General features: G+C 34.4%; 1 long non-coding RNA gene across 2 annotated transcripts in view; it reads left to right on the top strand.

The window, feature by feature from the left end:
* Positions 1–20,701, top strand: part of LOC144578972 (uncharacterized) — a 202,746-nt gene that overhangs the window by 163,693 nt on the left and 18,352 nt on the right. Inside the window, exons 3-5 of one of the 2 annotated variants that reach the window (XR_013525656.1) lie at positions 566–937; positions 2,097–2,163; positions 10,496–12,158. This is a non-coding gene — a long non-coding RNA (uncharacterized LOC144578972). Of the gene's footprint in view, positions 1–565; positions 938–2,096; positions 2,164–10,495; positions 12,159–20,701 lie in introns of those variants that run through there. The other variant, XR_013525657.1, reaches the window with a different exon arrangement.

Raw genomic sequence — 20,701 nt, 5'->3', positions numbered from 1 at the left:
AAATGAATTCCAGTCCCAATTAATTTTTATCATTATTTTTTGAAAAGAAATAATAAAATTTATGGTTTATTTTATTAAAAAGTTACGGGGGTAAATTTCAAGTGAAATAGGATATGCAAAAGTCTTGTTTAATGATAAGATTTATACAAGTTGAAGAGTGCACTAAGTATATATGTGTATGTAATACAATATAGTAATGCAATATAATATTATGCCTAAGTGTATTATTACATTGCCCTACAACTGGTTAGTTTGCATGAAACATGGTATTCATCTATAGTGAATTTGCTTAAAACTAGAGTTACGAAAACTACAGAAATATTACAGACCTCGGTAGGTGAAAATAAAAAATGATCTGTTGAAAAAAAATATCTGTGGGTGCTTGGAAATCTATTTAGTTAAGAGTCTTTTTATATTGCTAGGTTATGACTAGAAAAAAATGAAATAATTTTCTCTACTACTTGTTTAAGTTCAACATCTAAATTCACAAATTTATTTTCATTATTGTTTTAAAAACAATGATAATTTTATACATTGGCATAAATTTTCTTTTTATTTTTCCTAGAGAAAGAAAGAAAGGTTTTCCTTTTTTTCTAGAGAAAGAAAGACAGAAAGAAAGAAAGAAGAAAGAAAGAGAAAGAAGAAAGAAAGAAAGAAAATAAAGAAAGAAAGAAAGAAAGAAAGAAAGAAAGAAAGAAAGAAAGAAAGAAAGAAAAAGAAGGAAAGAAAGAAAGAGAAGGAAAGAAAGAAAGAAAGAAGAAGGAAAGAAAGAAAAAGGAATGAACAAGAGGAAAAAAGACGAAGAGGAGGAGGGAGAGAGAACGGGAGTGTTGCTTAATTGCCCAGGCTAGAATGAAGTCTAAAAATGGGTATTGAAAACCTCCCTTATACCATCAATTGTGCTTAATAATGGCCAACCAATATTTCATTTAAACCTGTGAGTAGGTGTGATGTGGTACTGATAAGAGTGCATATCCTGTGTGTTTAAAGTGGAGAGTACTATAAATGTTTACTTGTTCCGGATCTGAGTTCAAGTCCTGGATATCCTTGTTAATTTTCTGTCTCATTTATCTCTCTAATGTTGATGTTGAAATCTCCCACCACTACTGTGTGGGAGGCCAAGTCTCTCTACAAGTCTTATGTATCCTGTATTGGGTGCATACACATCCAGGATCATCAGCTCTTCCTGTTGCGTTGATCCTTTTACCATTATGTCCTCTTTTGATCTTTGTTGCTTTCAAATCCATTCCATCAGAGGTGAGAATTGCAACCTCTACTTTTTATTTATTTATTTATTTATTTTGCTCTCCATTTGGTTGACAAATCTTTCTCCATCCCTTTGTTTTGACTCTTTATGTATATAAAGAATATAAGGGATATAAGTGCTATATGCGTGAAAACTTTCAAAGCCTGTATATTTAATATTCTCACAAATAAAGTAGGTTCTTGTAAACAGAAACATTTATCTTTTTTGTTATTCTTGGCTTTTAGAAGAGTACTACCAACTTAGCAGCAGCATGGTGGCTCAGGCCTGTAATCCCAGCATTTTGTGAGGCTGAGGCAGGAGGATCACGAAGTCAGGAGTCTGAGACCAGCCTGACAAATATGGTGAAACTCTGTCTCTATTAAAAATACAAAAATTAGCCAGGCATGCTGTACTGTGCCTGTAATCCCAGCTACTTAGGAGACTGAGGCAGGAGAATCACTTGAACCCAGAAGGCAGAGATTGCAGTGAGCTGAGATTGCACCATTGCATTCTGGCCTGGGTGACAGAGCAAGACTTTGTCTCAAAATAAGTAAATAAAAATAAATGCGTGTTGAAGATGAACTAAACAAAAATAATATAGCACACAAATATTTAGGTGATGATATTGTCTGGCTGTGTCCCCACTCAAATCTCATCTTGAATTGTAATCTGAATTTTAATCCTCATGTGTTGGGAGTGGGACCTCATGGGAGATGATCAGATTTGAGGGATGTTCTCCCATGCTATTATGGTGATAGTGAGTATGTTCTCACAAGATCTGATGGTTTTATAGGGTTTTTTCCCCCGTTCACTCTACACTTCTCTTTCTCCCTCCTGCCACCATGTGAAGAAGGACGTGTTTGCTTCCCCTTTCACCGTGATTTTGTTTCCTGAGGCCTCCCTAGCCATGCCGAGAGGTGAGTCAATTAAACTTCTTTTCTTCGTAAATTACCCAGTCTTGGGTATTTCTTTATAGCAGCTTGAGAACAGACTAATACAGATAATTAGAATCTAGTGTAAAGAAAAGATTATAAAATAAAATAGATAAATATGTAGTAGAAACTCTACATTTTATTGTACAGTTTTATTATTTTATTTATATTACAATATTTTATGCTGTATTTATAAATTTATATATGCTTGTGTATATATACATATACACAGAAACATATTAATCATAATAATTAATGGAAAGATTATTCTAAGGTGTTGCAATAACTTGAATTACCCAAGAAATATGCTTGTATTGATTTTCTTTTCAAAAACTTCCTTTCAAGAAAATAGTGCTTTTGAAAACTACAAAATAGTGTGATTTCATTAGCAAATTTTACAGTGTTATGCCAGATATACTGGGTGGTATGTGGCCATTCTAAATAAATGCCTACAAAAAATTGGGTTCATTGTAGACACAGATTACACCACACATACCAAGAAGGTATGAAGAGTTTTATTATTTTTGTAGTGTTGCTTTTCTGGTGAGAACAGGGTATATATCTCAAGAAGTCCAAAAATGGCTTTAGAGATTAGGTAAAGGAGATTGGTTTGGAGACTTTTTGTTGTGGTTAGGGCAGAGGATTACAAAGTTGGAATTTCCTACAGGGGCCAAAAGACTAAGAACCTGGGGTTTCTTATAAGCTTGATCAGATGTGGGACAGAAGGAGAAAAGGAAGGCGTGAGTTCTAAGAGCAGTCCATAGTCAAACATCAAAAAAAAAAAAAAATGGAGTTAGATTCCATGTGATAGGAGTGTTATGGTTAATAATACTGTCTTGGCAACTGTTATTAACTCTCCTTGAAGGTTTGCAGATTTCACTCTGAATGCTCAGCCCCAAATTCCAGCTTTTCTCTGATATATACTCTGTGATTTGGAAGATTTACACAACCTCTCTGAGCTTTTTTTTATTCTTTTTAGTAATGCAACTCAATAGGTTATTGTGAGAAGTAAAAATAAACTAGCCATGAATATGAACAATAATAAGATTGTGGAAATTATTAACTGTTATATTTATGACTAAAAATATATTTAATGTTATATTTTCAAGAATTTTAGCAATTTTAATGAGCAATGTAAATAAATACAATTATGCATGGCAATATACAGCATTTTCATTGTGCTCCTGACCTTTTTCACTGACAAGGATGCTATACATGTTACAGGTATCTTATAGGGCAGAAGATATAGCCAGTTTTCTAAGGTGCACAAGCTCTTATTTTTTCCCCTTTATTTAGGGGCTGATTTCTCCAGTGCACACAGTAACTTAAATTTAGAATTTTTAAAGGAATATTGTCAATAAGAAAGACAGTACATTAGACAAATTTCAACAAATATATAAACTAAGTATTTTTGTTTCTTTAAGTGGAGATATTATTGTCTTTCTTTTCTAACTAAAAGCTAACCTACCCCACAAAGAAAGAGATGCCAAATCTCTGTATTATTAAATTCATATAATTAATTTTGTTTTGACAACATACAACTGAAAAAGTTATCCCTTAGATTTGGTTTTCCTTTTCTCTTATTTTTCACTTGGGCAACTTTCTTTCTAATTGTCATATCATTATATCTCAAAGACATTGTATGCTTATATTAAAATCTATCCTGTATTTGTCAAACGATTTAAGAAATAATTTTTTTTTAGTTTGTCTCAGTGTGTTACCAAGCTCAATTAGAAAAATTACAGTCACAATTGTTGATTTACAAAGAGTCTTCCAAAAAGATAAACCTCTTAAAATTATTGGGTTACCTCATTAAAATATTTAGAAAATTGATGCATAATAAATGCTCAACAAATACTATGCATTATTTTATATTGGAAAAAATTATATAAACTATTTTAGAAGTTGCTTAGATAGTTCTGAAGGTGTATAGTTTTGATTTTAATATTATGCTTTGGGTCACTAAAAAACAGTCATTTTATATCTCTAAGAATCTAAAAAAGATAGAATTTAGTAAAATATGTTCATAAATCATATCCAAATCAAAATGAAGATAAATAAATAGTCTGTTCATCTTTATCCCTGTTAGTGGTAGAGAAGAGGTCAATTTAAGAAATGAGATTATAATCGTAACATCGCAAGAGGGTACTCTTGAATGAAGAAGGGACCAGCTGAAGGACATTGCACAATTGATGCATATTCTATTGTTATAAGGAAAAATGTTGAAAAATAAAATAAAAATGTCACTTTTCTAAAATGGCACAAGATTCATAAAGCCTGTTAGGTTTTAAATGCAAGGTACTGGCAAATTCATAGCATGAACACATACCCATCTTTAGAAGGATTGGAGGATGGAAACTTTGAAATTACCAACAATAGTCTTCTGTTTTAGAATCTGCTCAGATTAATTATTCAGGAAAGCTAAAAGTGAACAATCATGGAATTTCCCCTAGAAGGCAATGATCTACAAACCCACAGAATACCTGAACAAAATAGTGGTTACTAGGACAGGTTACCAAAATTGTCTTAGGTGTCTTGTTCATAAGGGAATAATATTAAGATAAGTTTGTGCTTTTTTAAACCTAAGAAAAATATTTAACTGGGCTTTCTGGTTAAAATTGCAAATATATTTCATCACGAGAGTGCCAGAAATACAAAAGTAAATGGAACAATGGAAAATAAGGATGTTAATTTATTGTTGCCTATACACAGAAGATGGAAATCTCAGGGAGTTAAAGATTGAGGATGCACATTGTAAATTTGTTTAAGAAAATATTAATTCCATGCTACCTTTTAAGAAGGAACACAATATCTTTCATCCAAAAAAATTATATCTATCTATCTATCATCTATCTATCTATCTATCTAATCTATCTATCTACCATCTATGTTGTTTATGCTTTTGGGAGACAATTCTCCATGGATCTCTCACTTTCCACACATACTGTGACAGAGAAACTGTGCTTCATTCCAAACTAACTTTTCAAGGGATGTCTTTATGGCAAAGAGCATTGAAAGGCAAAGTCTCCCTTCAAATCAAAGGGCATGTTTGCTTAAATCCTTGAAACACCTAGTGCCTCTCTGAGATGCAAATAGCAGGCATAATTAATCTTCACTCTGAAAAATATAGGTTCCTAAGTTCAGGGTTCCTCTTATATAACTCAAGCCACTGTTTGTGCTGGTATCATCTGGCTTTCTTTGTCTCACTCTATATAAAAATTGCTGATACTGTAGCTATTGCTATTGCTCGAAATATACTCTTTTGACCTAGAAGTCTTATGTCTTCTGCCCAAATCCATAAAACTGTGGCGGCTAAATTGTTATTCTATAAGTAAGATAAAGCTTCAAACCCTTACCAGTTTTATAACTACTGCATGTGGCTTTGAGAATGACATTTTGTGTGAATAATTGTTGCAATCCATAGGACTTGGCTTGTGTTTTCAATATTTTCAAGCTTGGGGATACTGATGTGATAATTACACGGTACCTGCGGTTCTTTGTACTATTTGTAGAAGAGTTTATCCTGAGAGATTTCTAGTTATATTAATACAAATTTTGGAAATGTTATAGTAACCACATACATTCTAATTTAGCTAGTCTTAAGTGATACACAATGAAGCAGAATTTGTTTTTATAGAAAAATCTCAAGGGGCAGGGCTGGCCGCATAATCTGCTGCTTTCTTGCCTCAAAGTAACCACCATACTATTGGTTGACTACAAGCTTGTTGTTAGGGTAAAAATCATAGGAGAATAATAATTGGGATATTTCTGGGGAAAAGCCTGATTCTCAAGGTCTTATGGTGCCTTGAAAAAAATTTTGTCCTGATTTTCACAAAAGAAAATATTTGAGGGAATGTTTAACCTTCTCTTTTCTTCTGTGAGAAACAGTATCTAATTTGATTAGTGAGAATGAATACCTAAATTTTCCAAGCAATGTCGACCAGGAGAGAGGACTCGTGGATGAAAAAAGTTAGTCTTGAAAACCAGCTTCCAAACATCGCCTCATGAACTCTTATGCTGAGATATGTGGTATATCTGCATGTAAGCAGGGCAGCAGAAGCTCCAGCTGTGTCTCTGTTCCCCAAGTTCCAGTTTCTTAGTCTGAAATTAAATATAGTAAGTCAGGACTGAAAAGACACCAAAGTTTAGGCTTAAGGAAGAAAAAAGAGATGAGAGATTCTGCTAAGATTTTGAGTTGTTATTTATTAATTGAAATCAAGCAGATGATATAGGTTGATCCATAGTTGGACTGTACATTTGTTTTTAATTTATCATAAACCCAGAAACTAAAAGTGATTAATACCATAATCAACCTTCAATAATGAGGAAATAAAGTCTTGAAATGTAGTTTCTTTTTTTTTTGAGACGAAGTTTCGCTCTTGTTACCAAGGCTGGAGTGCAACGGCGCGATCTCGGCTCACCGCAACCTCCACCTCCTGGCTTCAGGCAATTCTCCTGCCTCAGCCTCCTGAGTAGCTGGGATTACAGGCACGTGCCACGATGCCCAGCTAATTTTTTGTATTTTTAGTAGAGACCCGTTTCACCATGTTGACCAGGATGGTCTCGATGTGATCCACCCGCCTCGGCCTCCCAAAGTGCTGAGATTACAGGCTTGAGCCACCACGCCCGGCCGAAATGTAGTTCTTTTTTTATGCTGAATAAAAGCTTCCTATGATTAAACTCTTGCACTTTTCTTATGGGATCTCCATGCTATATACAGATTAGTAATTCGAAATCACAAAATGACTTTACTGATATTCTACACAGAAAGTTTAAATTGGTCCCTCCATTTTTTTTTCTTTTTCTTTCTTCTTTTTAGAATAAAGGCCAGTTTCCTTAGAATGGTGTGGAAAGTCCTTAAGCTTCTGAGGTCTGTTTATTTGTTTAGACTTATTTCCCCCTCCTGCTTTATTAAATGTCTTACCCTTTCGTTTCAGCTTTAAGAATCAGGTCAGTGTCTGGTGTCTTTCCTTTAGGAACATTCAATACTCTTCTCTTCCTCAGTTTAATTTAAATACTCCCCGGGTACACTGACATAGCACTTATAGTATTAAATTGCAAACATTTTTCTACTTGTCTGTTTCCTTCAGTGGACTGAGTTCTTTAAGGACAGGAAGGTTCCCATCCATTTGCTCTCACTTCAAGCTCCAACCCTTAGCATATGGTACTTACTGGATAAACACTTTTGAAATGTGAGTCCCTCAATGGCATAGTGCTCAAAACACTAGCCTGTGTCCAAATCCTAAGGAAGTGGTAGGAGTGAACAGAGAGATTTTTGAAATAGAATCTATATAAGATGAAACCTGGAATCTGTAGTCTTTAAAACATTATAGTTTATTATAAAAACCCAATTGAAAACCTCTTCTCTAATTCCTGCCTTAAGATTTATTTAGCTTTTGATTTTAATTTTAATTTTCTACATTGCACTCTTCTCATAAATTGTTGACTGTACTGACTGTTCTAGGTTAAACAACTAAAATTCCAATAATGATAATATAGCAGATTAAATACTTGTCTTAACATGGTCATTATGAAGTTTATTTTTCTAATCTACCAGAAATGCATTTTTAGGGCACATTATTATAGCTTTCTCTGAGCTAAATATTTGAATTGATTAAGCCTCCTTTATGCTAGTCCAATTGATGTAGGAAAGCTAAAGTTACATTGTTTGTTGCCCAGTATTGTTTTCTTAGTGGAATATTTTGCATAATAAACAATAGGAATATTTAACACTCTGTTTTTTAAAAATATCATATAGGCTGTAATGATTTAAAGTATACAATGAAATTATAAATTATCAATTCTTTTCTTTCTTCCAATGTGAGACTTAACTAAGTACCACACACAATATTTATGTAAAAATAATGTGGTATGGTTTGGCTCTGTATTCCCACCCAAATGTCACCTTGAATTGTTCTCCCATAATTCCCACATGTTGTGGGAAGGATCTGGTGAGAGATAATTTGAATCATGGTTCCCCCATACTCTTCCTAAGGTAGTGAATAAGTTTCATGAAATCTGACATTTTTTTTTTTTTTTTTGAGACGGAGTTTCGTTCTTGTTACCCAGGCTGGAGTGCAATGGCGCCATCTTGGCTCACCGCAACCTCCGCCTCCTGGGTTCAGGCAATTCTCCTGCCTCAGCCTCCTGAGTAGCTGGGATTGCAGGGACATGCCACCATGCCCAGCTGATTTTTTCTATTTTTAGTAGAGACAGGTTTCACCATATTGACCAGGATGGTCTCGATCTCTTGACCTCATGATTCACCTGCCTCGGCCTCCCAAAGTGTTGGAATTACAGGCTTGAGCCACTGGGCTCAGCTGAGATCTGACAGTTTTATCAGGGATTTCCGCTTTTGTATCATTCTCATTTTTTTTTTTTATGCCACCACCATGTAAGAAATGTGTTTCCCCCCCGCTATCATTCTGAGTCCACCTCAGCCATGTGGAACCGTAAGCACAGTTAAATATCTTTTTCTTCCCAGTTTTGGGTATGTCTTTATCAGCACTGTGAAAATGGACTAACACGGTAAATTGGTACAACTGAAGTGGGGCATTGCTGAAATGACATCGAAAAATTGAAAGCAACTTTGAAACTCGGTATCAGGCAGAGATTGGAATAGTTTGGAGGGCTCAGAAGAAGACAGGAAAATGTGGGAAAGTTTGGAACCTCCTAGAGACTTGTTGAATGGCTTTGACAAAAATGCTGATAGTGATATTAACAGTAGGTCCAAGCTGAGATGGTCTCAGATGGAGATGAGGAGCTTGTTAGCAATTGCAGCAAAGGTGACTCATGTTCTAGCAAAGAGGCTGGTGGCATTTTGCCCCTGCCCTAGAGATTTGTGGAACTTTGAACTTGAGAGAGATGATTTAGGGTATCTGGTGGAAGAAATTCCTAAGCAGCAAAGCATTCAAAAGGTTACTTGGGTACTGGTAAAATCATTCTTTTCTGAAAGAGAAACAAAACATGAAATTTCAGAGAATTTGCAGACTGATATTGCAGTAGAAAAGAAAACCCCATTTTTTAAGAAGAAATGCAAGCTGGCTGCAGAAATTTGCATAAATAACAGGAAGCTGAATGTTAATCCTCGACAGTGGTTAAAATGTCTCCAGGGCATGTCAGAGGTCTTCATGGCAGCCCCTCCCATCACAAACCCAGAAGGCTAGAAGGAAAAAAATGGTTGTGAGTGCCAGCCCCAGGGTCCGTATGCTGTGTGCAGCCCACTTAGTGCCCTGTGTCCCAGCCACTCCAGTCATTGCTAAAAGGGGCCAAGATACAGCTCAGCTCATGTTTTCAGAAGGTTGCAAGCCCCAAACCTTGGCAGCTTCCATGTGGTGTTGAGCCTGCAGGTACACAGAAATCAAGAATTGAGGTTTGGGAACCTCCGTCTAGATTTCAGAAGATGTATGGAACACCTGGATACTCAGGCAGAAGTTTGGGGCAGGGGCGGGGCCTTCACGGAGAACCTCTGCTAGGGCAGTGCAGAAGGAAAACATGGGATCGGAGCTCCCACACAGAGTCCCTACTAGGGCACACCCAGTGGAAATATGAGAAGAGGGCCACTGTCCTCTGGACCCCAGAATGGTAGATTCACCGACAGCTTGCACCATGCACCTGAAAAAGCCACAGACACTCCATGCCAGCCTGTGAAAGCTGCCAGGAGGGGGGCTATACCCTACAAAGCCATAGGAGCGAAGCTGCCCAAGACTGTGGGAACCCATCTGTTGCATCAGTGTGACCTAGATGTGAGACCTGGAGTCAAAGGAGATCATTTTGGAGCTTTAGAATTACTACCCTGCTGGATTTCGAATTTGCATGAGCCCTGTAACCCCTTTGTTTTGGCCATATTCTCCCATTTGGAATATCTGTATTTACCAATACCTGTACCTCCATTGCATGTAGAAAGTAAATAGCTTGCTTCTGATATTAAACAGGCTCATAGGTGGAAGGGATTTGCCTTGTCTCAAATGAGACTTTGGACTGTGGACTTTTGAGTTAATGGTGAAATGAGTTTAAGACTTTGGAGGACTGTTGGGAAGGCATAATTGGTTTTGAAATGTGAGGACATGAGATTTGGAGGGGCCAAGGGTGAAATGTATGGTTTGGCTCTGTGTCCCCACCCAAATCTCATCTTGAATTGCACTCTGATAATTCCTATGTGTTGTGGGAGGGACCAGTGGGAGATAATTTGAATCATGGGGGCAGTTTCACCTATATTGTTCTCATGGTACTAAAAAGTCGCATGAGTTCTGACAGTTTTATCAACAGTTTCCAATTTTGCATCTCTCATTTTTCTCTTTTGTCACTGCCATGCAAGAAATGCTTTTCACCTCTCACAATGATTCTGACACCTCCTCAGCCATGTGTAACTGTAAGTCCAATTAAACCTCTTTTTCTTCCCAATTTCAGGTATGTCTTTATTAGCAGTGTGAACAATGAACTAATACATAATGATACATATTTAAGGTTACTCTTTGGCACACATGAAAACACATAAACATAATTTTGTGGACATGTGTCAGTAGAAATTCTACTTTGTTTTGTTTTCTTGATTTTTTCCTTATAGCGTCATTATTTTATCTTACATGTCTTCTATAGCTCTGTTAGCCAAAAATATTACATGGTTATCCACATGTTAGATGAGGACAGAAATATGGCTGAGAGCATGATGGGCCGGTTTTATTACCTTGGATAATTCTGCATATTAGTCCAATAAAGAAATGTTTCTTCAAAGGGCATCAGAAATTGTAGGTATTTAAGTGTAACTCTCCCCTATTCCACCAAACTCCATCTCTTTTTAAAGCTTTTTTAAAGCTCAACTTAAACTATCAATTTCCAAAACTTTTAAAAAACACTGACTGTATTAATGAGCCATGTAAAGTTTATCAAATCAAACCAACTTTATATTAATTTTCCTGAAGTTAGAGATTTTTAAGAGTTTAGTGTAGCTAACATTAAAAAGTTTCTGTATGGGTTCTAGAACCCTGAATAAATGAAGGAATTTCACTTTTTCTAGTAGGGGTCATATGGAGCAGTACTTCTTCCCTACATAATTTAAAAGCACCTTATAAGTCAAATAGAAAATAGATTGGACAGTAAACTGTAAAGAAGCTGTGGGGAAAGGAATCTCACATTTTTACTAAAGTCCTTGCATGATAATGCCTAAAGTACCACAGCCATCTTTGGGGTATCAGCAGTGTGATAATTTTTTTAAAAGAAACTGACAATAATATTATTTAATATTATCCCTTAAAGTTGTGAGGTTTATGTTTCTTATCCTTGAATTTAGGTAAAGTGACTTCTTTGAGCAGCAGAGTTTGATGGAAGTGACTTTATGTGACTTTCAAGATTAGATTATAAAGGGGATGCAGTTCCTGTCTTGTTCTTTCATTTTATTTTTCTTTAACACATAAAGATTTTATACATTTCTGGGTCACATGTGATATTTTGATACATGCATATAATGTGTAGTGATCAAATAAGGGTATTTAGGATATGCAGCGCCTCAAACATTTATTGTTTCTTTGTTTTGGGGAGATTCTAAATCTATTTCTAGCCATTTTAAAACAGACAATAGATTTTCCTAATATAGTTATCTTACTGTGCTATTCAACACTAGAACGTATTCTATCTACTTAACTGCTTGAGATCAGATATGGGGAATTTAGCTACAATAATGAGTATAAACAAGTCAAGCCATGTTCAGGCATCCTGATGACAATCTCAAATAAGCCCAGTTGTTCCTATCATTCTGAATCAACTGGCTGAAATGTGTTTGAAGAAACGTCCAGATAAGTCCAAGTCCCATACATGAAGTTACTCAGTTTTTGAGTCTTCACAGCTAAGGTCTCAGCCATAAGGAGAAGAGGCAAGCCATCTCTTTGATGGTGAGTGCTTCTCGCATAGATCCTCTTAGCTTAATAACATGCTTGCCTTATGCCACCAAATTCTGGGGCAGTTTGATTACTGAAGAAATTAGATTATAGGAGCAGTAAAATTCTTATCATAAACAATACTGTGTCTCTAAATAATGTTTTCCATAGTCATCCCCAGCATTATCATTTTTGTCTTTTTAAGTATATATAAAAATGCTTATACATAAATACAGAAGCATATCTATCTTTCTAATTATTTATACTTATCAAATATTATATTCCTGGATGAGGTAAATCAATAATTATTTTAAATACAAATATAAAGTTTGAAACAGGAATCGAATGTTCATAAATGTGTTATTTGTATTGTCCACTTGCTCAGTCCCAAATTATTTCAAGTTCTGAGAATTAGTTTGGAAACAAAATAACAGGTAAAGGTTCTTGTGGCTGCATAAATCCATCTTTTTCCACAACATGGTATAAACACTTGCCATATTAATGCCTGTTTTTCCAAAAATCTTTGATACAACAGGCAGGGAGCAACTGTTTGCCAGTTCTTATAATCACAGGTTTTCAGTAACCAGTGATAGGGATGTAACTGTGAAGCAGTTCGTAAATATTCACAAAGCAGTTCTCTAGAACTAGAGTTTCTACAGAATGAGAACTTAGAACAAGCATTTTTAGCCTTGTAAAATATATTCATATCCTTCATATGTTCTCACCAGAAGATTTTCAGTATCTAGACAATTTGAATTACATAACTCAGAATTAAAGCCCTGATCATTAATTAGTTTTTTTATTTGTACCTCAAATCTCAGCTGAGTGGCTACTGCAGCTTAAACCATAGCATTTGCTCTGTTTTGACTCTGATTTTAAGACATCGAACAACAGTGAAAGACAAGAATCTAATTTTTAAAGATTAATTGTTGTATTCCAAACATTGTTCCTGCTATCAGAGTTGTATTTCTTAATTAGTGAAATAAAAACAATTAGAATACATTTATATTTTACTAAGTAATCCACCTCTACAGAAAAATTTCATAGCATCAGAGATTTAAAACTTTTATGCCTCATAGAACTACTCTATTAAAGCATGCATGATACTAATAGACATACAATTTTAACTTTTTTTAACTATAGTAAATATATAGACAAACCAGAATGGTTCAATTTGTTATACACCATATGATTTGCTGATTTTGTTCAACCTCTGTTCTCTTCTTTTATGAAAATGAGAACAAGAAGGATTTCCTGAAGTCACTTCTTTGTTGAATCATTTAAAGTTATTTATGATGATTTTTCCTGCTTCGAGCTTGTTTACCCTAGCCTAAGTTAACAACCCTCTCTTCTTTGAAGACAGTCTAATTACTGTAGTGGGAACTTTCATCAGCCATCACGTATTGCATCTAGAAGCGCTGGAACAATAACTCAAAGCGACTGATGGACAGCAACTGCTACCAAATTAGCATTTCCATGGAAGCCAGCGTCAGTTATCATCAACAGACATTATCCTCCTCTGAGATTTTCTGAACTGCTTTTCAATAGAGGCCAAATCACTCAGTATGCAATAAAACAAAGGAAACTTTGTCTGAATACTGTATTAGGACAGAAGCAAGTCTCTTCTGTTATTTCACGCTATATGATGTTTAAATTATATGAGAAAAAACAACAGATTGTTCCTGTTAGACATTATCTTTTGTAGTGAGATGATTTTAATTTAGCATATTTTTTAAAAAAGTACATACACTGAATTGGGATCTTTAGGTTTTAAAGCTGATTGATTAATGCAGTGTCAATACATGTCATGAAAATAACATGTCTTGCTAGAATTTGACACTGCAAAAAAAAAACCCCACACCTCATGAGAGATGAAAGTAGATTGCTTGTATTTTATAGCTTTCATTATTCAAAATAAAACACATTAATATTTAAATGCTGAGTCAGAAAGCTAACAGAGATTTTAGATATGATCTAGTGAAGTTGTCTGTATATAGATAGAAACCAAAATCAGAGTCCATGACTTTCTCAGTATTAAACCATAAAATATTTTTAAAAAGCAAGACTACGACCTGATTATACAAATTCATATCTCAGTGTTCCTCAGGCTGTCACATGGACAAACACAAACAACACACACACACACACACACACACACACATGCACCCCACCTCTGTCTCCTTCTATGCTTAATGTTACGTTCTTTTCTATTTTTATTTATTCTCAGTGTTACTTAACTGCATTGGATAACAACAAAGTGCAAGTTTACCTGATTTAAAAATTTCACTCGATATTAGTACTTAGAACTTTACAACTTTTCTTTTCTTTTTTTTTCTTTTTTGTTTTTTTGAGACAGAATTTTCGATCGTTACCTAGGCTGGAGTGCAATGGGCGATCTCGGCTCACCGCAACCTCCGCCTCCTGGGTTCAGGCAATTCTCCTGCCTCAGCCTCCCGAGTAGCTGGGATTACAGGCATGCGCCACCGTGCCCAGCTAATTTTTTGTATTTTTAGAAGAGACGGGGTTTCACCATATTGACCAGGATGGTCTCGATCTCTTGACCTCGTGATCCACCCGCCTCGGCCTCCCAAAGTACTGGGATTACAGGCTTGAGCCACCGCGCCCGGCCGAACTTTACAACTTTTCAATTGACCTCTGTGCTGTCAAACACCTCAATGATATTTTTTTAAGTCTGCACAATGCCTGGCAATTCTGAAACTACTTAACCCATATTATGTAATTGACGTCTGACAAATGAGGTAACTAGTTACAATTTACTATAGGTAACTGAATTTTGAATCAAATGTTAAAGATAATAAAGTTTTTATCATAATTGCCTGCAATTTTACCTATTTTTTGGTAGTGATGCTTCACCATTAATAGATACATTGATTCAAGTTATATTCAAATGAAGCTAATGGCTATTACCATATACATGCCTATTACCAGTTTTTATATAAATATACACACATATATATTCTAAATATATATATGTATTAACTTTATGAATATGGACGTATATATCTCATAAGTGGAGATAGTTTCCGTAGCACTGAAATGTAACCACAATATTTATGATGTGCACTGTATACTATTTTACACTCACAAAGAAAAAGTTATATTTGAACAAATTGCCTAGATTGATTGATCCATTTTTGTACTAGATATTTTTGACTTGGATAATTGGATGTCTTACCACCTCAGCATTGGCACATCCATATTATTTAATCATCTTCACTATGAAATATTTCATTTTAATTAGTTTCCTTAATTAAATTTTCATTACTTTTTCCATGACACTAGAATTTTGAGTTCTTGTTTTTGTTTGTTTGTTTTAATTTATTCTCACTTTCTATGATGGTAAGTCTCTTTAGTCATCACGTTTTCAAACGACTCTCTGGTAACATGTCATAAAATGTGAACAGTTTTTGTCGTTTGAAATGAAAACATATCTAATTGTATCTATTCTGTAATTATAACTTTTAAATTGCATCTGTACACAGATAAACACTGTAGTAAAAAAAGAAACATTAGGAGAGGTAGCTCATTAGAATGCCTAAAGTTTATTTGAGATTTCTTTTTCTTTAGAATTTTTAAAGTTTGTTTTTTCATTTTTGGTACTGTTGATCCCATTTTTATGTACAAATAATAAAGAAAAAAAGATGGTTTTTATTCATAAGCAACACTATTAATCCTTATCACCTCCAGGAATTTCTAACTAGACTATCCCTTCAATGTGGCTAGGGTAATGTCGAAAAGCTTGTATTAGCAATCTAACTTGTATGACCAGATACATCTGATATGATTGTAAATAAATATGGCCACATCTCTTTTTCTTTTGTAATTAATTGCCAACCATATACATGTCTTCAATAACAAGAAATCCCATATTGCTACCATAAATAATCCAGTAATCCTTAGATTTACTCAGTTCAAAGGAATATATGCCGGATTTATACCCGGACAGGTGGATCTTTGTGTTGCCAAAACACCGTTTTTGACAGCAGCCCTGCTCATTCTGGTTAGAGGTCTCTGTCTTCTGCTTCCTCGTTTCTCTTACATCTCCACGTGTCTCCATCTATTGTACTGATTCTCACATATGTGGCCCACAAGGTTATCACCCTAAAACACAAGTTGAATAATAGTTGATTGATTCAAGAAGCCGGAGAATGAAGGAAGTAATTCCCAAAGAGAAATCAGATGAATAAACGGGAAATTGACACAGAATATGAGAAATGGCAGAGGAAAATTGATGAATATTTCAAAATGTTTTTATCACATTTATTTTCCTTAATGACTAATTTGACAATTCCACTGCAGATAATCTAACATCCTTTCATCTGAATTCCTTATATTCACTTTATTTGCCAAAGATACTCTTCCCAGAGATAATCCTTTCCACCTCTCCTACTCCTATGCTTTCTTAGGTATGTAGAAATCTTAGAAAACACTTTTTTTTTTTAGTTCTCAGAAAATACTGAATAATGCTATGGTTTGATAACAAAAAATATATCAAAATAAAATTTATTCAGTTAAACACAATGCTCAATTATATTCTATGTTAGTTGAGAAAAATTGTGATAAACATTAAGAAAAAAGTATCAGTAAAGCCAAATCCCTGTGCTCAAGGTGTACATATTCTAGATAGAAAGTAAGGAGAATATTTACTTGCATTATACTGATTAGATTGATTGGTGCCATGAAAGTAATACCACTATTTACTAGAGGAAAAAAGGCTTTATAATGAATAATGAAAATTCATAATTTAAAGTAGTTTATTAAGAAAAATATGATGTAAAAGCACAGGTGTTTGTGTGTGTGTGTGCGCGCGCACCTGTGTGTGTGTGTCTGTCTGTTTTTTTGAGGGAAAAAAAAGACATCTATCTAGGCAAAGATGTGGGCAGAGCTGGTCTCTCTGAGATCACTCTCCTTGGTTTGCAGAATGCCACCTTCTCATTGTGTTTTCACCTGGTCTTTTTTCTCTGTGTGCATGCTCTCCTGGTGTCTGTTTCTTCTTATGGGGACATTGTCCTATTGAATTAGGGCCCACCCTTAAAAGCTTATTTACTCTCCATTGCATCCTTAAAGGCATGTCTCCAATTACATTCATACTGGCAATTAGGGCTTCAATCTATAAATTTTAGGTTGATACAATTTAGTCTATGATACCTAGTTTGCAGATTTTTCTGACACCATAGTGGATGGTGAATTACGAGAACATAGGCAACAGAAGCAGATGAAATGGATGATTTCCAGATTTGATGACAGAGTGCAAACTGGAAAGGAGGACAGACATAATGGTCCCGTGTAATTCACAGATCTCTACCTGCATGGCCCAAGAAGCCTTTTACAACCATATGCATTTTAGAATGTGATCAACCATGAAAGAAGATACACTAAAAAACAATTATTTTTAAACAAGTAAATAACATTATGCTCTTAAAATAAAAAGCACCCACCAAAAATATATGGATACACAAAATAGATCATTCAAGATCAACGTATTTTACTCTATGTAAGTTTACTGAACAATTAATTTTGTTAAATTATTGGATGAAGTTCATCTGGATTTCAGAAAGGCATTTCACAAGGTCTCACATGATGTCCTTGAAAACAAACATTCATTTTGTTGGAAGACAAGGCATCTGGGTGGCATTGTTAATGGTTGATCATGTTCAGAAAGAGCTATAATTACTGAAAGTCTGTCACAAGAGAATACAGATTCTAGCAGCATGCAACAGAAATTTTTGCCCTGCTCTGTTTTACATTTTTATCAATGACTTGCATGATTACAATTGCAGCCAACAAAAAACTGGAAGTGATAGCCATTATGTTGGATGACAGATATCAGATGCAAAGAAGAAACAAAGAATATAAGATGTCCTATGAGAGTTATATTGGAAAATCAACACAGTGTATCAGAGGCCATTTATACAAAGTCACCTCAAAGGCAGACAAGGTCCCAGACTTCAAAGGCATAGTTGTAATTTGGCTGAATGCATTACCTTATTTCCAAAAACCATATGTCACTCAGAAGCATGAAGTATCAATCATGGGAGTGTGGAAAAAGGGACTTACAGAAGCAAACGTTGGTTGTTTCAATTCTATTTCTGATCAGGGAAGAATGAATCTTAGACAATATATTTTAAATATTAATATTTCATCAGCAAAGTTGACCTAGTAATATATTGCATAAAATATTAAGCTTTCCTATTCTCGATGCCAATACATATAAAATTAATCTATTAATTTAGTTTCTAAAATACTCATAAAACAATCACATTCTACTATTTTTCCTTATCTGTATCTGCATTAAGGGAGAGGATGAACTACTAATATGGGTAAATGATTCCCTTCACTTAACAGTTATATTTCTATTTTCAATTGGTAAATTGTTGTTCTGGCTTCATAGATCAATTTAGAGAACTTGATTAAGTTAGTTCACAAGTGAGATGTGGATCTATTCTACATGTAATTATACAATCAGTTTTCTGTCTCTGCGAATAAAGGGTCAGATCCTGAACCACAGTAAATTCATGAATGTATGAATGTCACAATGAGAAGCCTATTGAAGGACAATTTCTGAACATTGCCAGGAGATACACCATGCAGCAGGATCATTAACTATTCAGGGTCAGAATTTATTCTTTATTATTATTATTATTTCTAGCTTGTATTAAAAATCAGTTATAGAAAAATAGTCACAGGTAGTAATACACATTAACATGCATGAAAAATGTTTATAAATATTTTTAATGGCAAGATCAATAATAACACAACATGAAAGAAAAAATGTATTTCACTTTTAACATATTTAATGGAATTTATGCACACAGGTACAAACATATGACATATTTTAAGCTATTAAAAGTTGTATTGTCATATGTAATTCTTGTAAAATATTTTCAGAGAGGCATTGAATGGAATCATGTTAAGAGAGGAGCAGATAAAATGGCTAGGGGGATGTAACATATGTAACTGAAGTGTATGGGTTATCAAAAATTAAGGACAAGCAAAATATATCAGTAATAAAATAATATACACTTGTATGTCCATCAGCCAGCTTAATAAATTAACATTGCCAATACTATTAAAATCTTCCTGATCTAATTCCCTACTTACTCTGCAGAGATGTCTCCTCTGCTTAATTTTATGTGTATCACTCTGATTCATCCTCTCTAACTTTACTGTATATGTATACATTTATAAGCATGCTGTGATGCTATTTTGTATGTTTTGAACTTTAGGGAAAATGAACCCATTATATATACTTTCTGAAACTTATCCTAGCAAAATTATGTATATAAAGTTCATATTCATTGTTATGTGCTGTGCTATTTCATTTATATTCACTGCTTCACAGTATCTCATTATATGAATATGTATAAAATGTTGTTATAGTTTTTCAATAATCTCTGTCAATAACTATATAGGTAGGTTTCGACTTTATTTCTTTCACAACAAACAATGCCATGAACATTTGGGTACACATGTCCTGTGCATACTTCTACTTCTCTAATATACACTCTTGGAGTACATGGTTGACTTACAAATTCAAAGGATCTTTGATTTTACTACATTTTGCCAGTTATCTCCTCTGTATATTTACACTGAGTATTTTACCTACAACTAAAGAGATTAGTGTCCTGCTTTCTCACAACATATGATATTTTATTTCCTGTCAGCATGATGGGTGTGAAAATATATCTCATAATGGTTTGAATATATAATTTTATAATTACTAATGGGATTGAACATCTTATAATTTGTTTTATAAGCTTTTTATGTTTTGTTTTTGGTGTAATAGTGTTCATAGCTTTGGACCTCTCTACCTGACTTTTAAATGCATACTACATATGGCAACATGTTGCCATTTGTTTTTTTTCTTTTTTTTTCTTGGCATATGATGTCAGGATTCAATTTTTTAAAAAATAAGTATTTCATTGTTAAATAAATTTAGATTTACAGAAAAGTTGCAAGGGTAGTTCAAAGAGTTCCTATATACCCCTCATCTAGTATCCTTATCAATATCTTACATTACTATGATACATTTTCCAATATTAAGAAATTGACATTGATACATTACTCTTAACTAAACTCTAGAAAATATTTGAATTCAGCATTTTTTTCCATTAACACCCTTTTTCTGATACTAGGTTCAATCCAGGGTAGCACTTTGCCTTTAGTTGTCATGTTCTCGTGTCCTCTGGTCTATGAAAGTTTCTCAGATTTCCTTGTATTTCGTGACATCAACAGTGTTGAAGAGTTCTGGAGTTGCAGACCTCACACCTCCTGATTAAAAATTGTATTACAAACATACAGTAATCAAAACGGTTTGGTAATAGAATAAAAAAAGAAATATAAATCAATGGAATAGGACAGAAAGTACAGAAATAAATCCCAACATTTCTGATCAACACATTTTTTTTTTCAAAGACGTAATAGAAAAAGGAGAGAATATGAAAATGACTCTCTTCAAGAAATGCTGCTGGAAAAACCAGACTTCCACAGGCAAAAGAAGAAAATTATCTTATACCAGACACAAAGATCACCTCAAAATGGAGGAAGTATCTAAATATAAAACCTGAAACTATGAAACTCCTAGAAAAGGACACAAGAGAACAGCTCCTTGACTTTGGTATTGGCAATGA

Source organism: Callithrix jacchus, chromosome 1, assembly GCF_049354715.1.
Source record: "Callithrix jacchus isolate 240 chromosome 1, calJac240_pri, whole genome shotgun sequence".
Lineage (NCBI taxonomy): Eukaryota > Metazoa > Chordata > Mammalia > Primates > Cebidae > Callithrix > Callithrix jacchus.
The sequence above is the reverse complement of the archived record's forward strand: the minus strand, read 5'-3'. Positions and strand labels throughout refer to the sequence as shown.